A 3,276-nucleotide genomic window follows, 5' to 3' on the forward strand; every position below is an offset into this window, starting at 1 on the left:
CAATCATCTGTCGCCACCTATCGCCACCACTTGCCACCGTTGTCCACCCTTATCGTCTGAAACCCTAGCCTCAGAAACCCTAACCTAAACCCTTAATCGCTACCCCCTATAGTCTGAAACCCAAATCGACACCCCACTCACATTCGAAACCCTAAATCGCACTTCCAAACCCTTTCAATCCAATTTGAAAACCATGTTCGAAGTCCAATAACCTTGATCGCAGTTCGATTACCCGTTTCGTTGTCACTGTTCGAAAACCTAGTTCAAAGTTTGAAAAACCATAATTCAGAGTTCGAAACCCCATTTTATGGCTTAGAAATGCCAAAAATCAACAACCCAGTGCTCGATCGTACCTATATAGTGTGCGAAAACACTTGTATCACTTTCGAAGATGTTGGGTTCTCTTCTGCAATCTCTATTACAGTTTGATTTTATTTTTTTTGGTCAAACATAAATAATTTTTACAGCCTGATTTGATCTTGAGCCCGATTAGCCCTTTTTGTTCGTTGCTGGGAGTGAGTACAATGAGCTCTCATCCACAGGACAACAATGGCGACGCAACAACGAAGCTGCCCGACCTTCTCTTGTCTGATCTACCGTCGCCACTGTCATCCCGAGGCAGCGACATGGCAACATGTTATCGTGTGCCATGGAGGAGATTGCCTAAAAAATTTCGAAGTCCAAAACCTAATTCTAACAAGACAAAGGGTAACTTAGTCTTTTTCTTTGTTTCTGCCCAAATTTTTTACGAAAGTGAGCGAAGGGGGTGGAGTTGATGGAAAATGAAAGTTGAGGGGGTGAGAATGATAAGTTTTAAACATAAGGGGATCATGTTGATAAAACGTGATAATTGAAGGGGTGTCCTTAAAAATAACCCTTCCGATAGGGTTCCAGGAGTCCATGGGATTTGTATGTGCCCCTTAACCAAAGAGCATCTCCAACATCATATGCCAAATTTGAGGTGGAAAAGTTAATAGTCACCTTTGTCATCAACTCACAATCTAACCATCTGCCTTCACTCAAACCTAAGTTGATGTGGCTTTGACAGTTACCTCTTTTCTGCCAATTTTGACAACTACCTCTCGACCTGCCAATTTTCAAAAACTTACTGTTGGAATTTCAAAAACTTACCGTTGAAGTTCAAAAAGGGAGTATGTTGAGTTTTTTTTTTTCTCCTTTAGTTTGAGCTCTATTTTTTTGTCTATAAATATATACTTGAATGGATACGTCTAACATGGATGACGAGCAAATGCTATATTATTCCTGTAAAATAATGAAAATCTTGAGAGGAAGACTAGGTAGTAGTGATATTTGAATTGTATTTTTTTTCACTTTTTAACTGCTCAATTGCATTAGGTGGTAGTAGTAATCTTTGAGAGGAGCAAAAGCTAGCATCCATCTAATGATTTTGATTCCGTTTAATGTTGTTGGGAGCAGTGGTAATTATGTTTTGTTTCTTGGTTAATGGTATTATTGATGTTTGCCGTTATGAACCTATAATTGGTGTGTTAGCAGACGTGGTGTAAAAAGTTAGTAGATGTGGACTCTAGTAGATGTAAGAATAATTATTGCCTTTTACTGTTATTGGCATTTGGCATGTAGTAAAGTCTACGTTGTGGCAGGGGTGATGTGTGTCACCAATTATATATGTAATACTATTTGAGTAATATAATCAGTGATGTAAACTATAGTGTTTTTACTCTCTCCTTAGATCGATCCAAAGCTGTGTATTCATGATCTCTAGCAATGAATGGAGAAAATCAAGCCAACTTTATTCATATGCACATAGAAATCTGTTTGGCATGAGTTCAACTAAAAAACAAGACTAGCCATTACAAAAACTAGCCGTTATAGAAAATTGTTTAGGCTTCGGCTTTTTCTGGTTTCTTACCAATTGTATGTTTGGGTCTCGAATTGAGTAGAAGATTGTTCCCTCGTAGCAACAGCGTCACTCGACTTCTTAGTGCCAGGTGCAATAAGTATGCTTGCCTTCATTCCTCTCAAGACCTCTTTCTTTGAACATGATGTATTGTTGTTTGTCGCACAAATTAATTACAAGTTGGGAGGTTGGCTACGTCACTCGACCATGCTTTGTGATGGTAGTGATCAGGAATGATGATCAACGGTCATAATTCATTTCAAGTGCGAATGGAAAGGAATGACATCCACAAACTGATAGAGGACAATACTCTAGCAGACAAAAAGAAACTGCTACAATAAAGTCAAAGGTAACGATGAAATTATAATTAATTGAGGAAGAAGGCAAATGACATAGAAATAAATAAAGTCAAATAAATGAATAATTCTATTAAACAAAAAATGAGTCAACAATATAGATGCGATCGCCAAAATCAATTAGAAGCGATAATGGAATTTATGAAATTAAGATGCGATAAATGACAATCAATGACAGAACTCAACATGTGAGGATAGATGCAGACAAAACTAATAAATGGCATTTAGTTGAAATTGGCAAATGTTCTAGAATTTCTTATGAAATCATAAGGAAGGATGAATGAGAACAATATCAATATGGTAATAAATAATATAGGATAGAAAAAAAAAATTATGATAAAGGTGCTAAAAAAAATACTTGTTCATAATGAACCTTATCAAATAAAAAAGATGCATGTGAGAAAAAATAAGTAAGTAGTTAGAGCATTCACACTGTGTTTGTTATTTCACCATTGGTATTTTTGTTTTTGGCCAATAAATAATATCATTTTGCCAAAAAATATGGCAAGGGCGATCCATGTCTGCCATTTTGCCGTACTCATTTTTCTTCCTCTTTCAATAGAAAATGACGACTTTGCCATATATTTTCTCAATATTGGCAAATAAAATGGGATTTGTCAAATTTGAGAAATTTTTGTGTTTGTGGGTGTGGGTTGGTAGATGCTATTTATGTGTCATTTTTTAAGATAGAACAATAAATTTTTAAAAATAGCAACCGGTGTGATTGCTTTTTTGAATAGCTACGCAAGTGTAACCAGGAAAAATTTTTAATTACGAATGTTCCGTAAATAAAGTTTACGAAATCCAATCTCAGTTGTCCAAAAGTGTTTTAAATGATTCAAATTAAAGACAAACTATTAACTATTATAAAAATTTATTACCGGTCAAAGATTAAAAACATATCTCAACCGCAATTATCGAAAGGATGAATGAGTTTACACATTTTTTGTGAACGACATATTCATTCATCGAAGTAGAATAGCTGCACACGTGCCCCCGTTAACTAACTAAAAATAAATAAAATACGCCGCACCCTACAAT

The sequence above is a fragment of the Rhododendron vialii genome, chromosome 2a (assembly GCF_030253575.1).
Source record: "Rhododendron vialii isolate Sample 1 chromosome 2a, ASM3025357v1".
Lineage (NCBI taxonomy): Eukaryota > Viridiplantae > Streptophyta > Magnoliopsida > Ericales > Ericaceae > Rhododendron > Rhododendron vialii.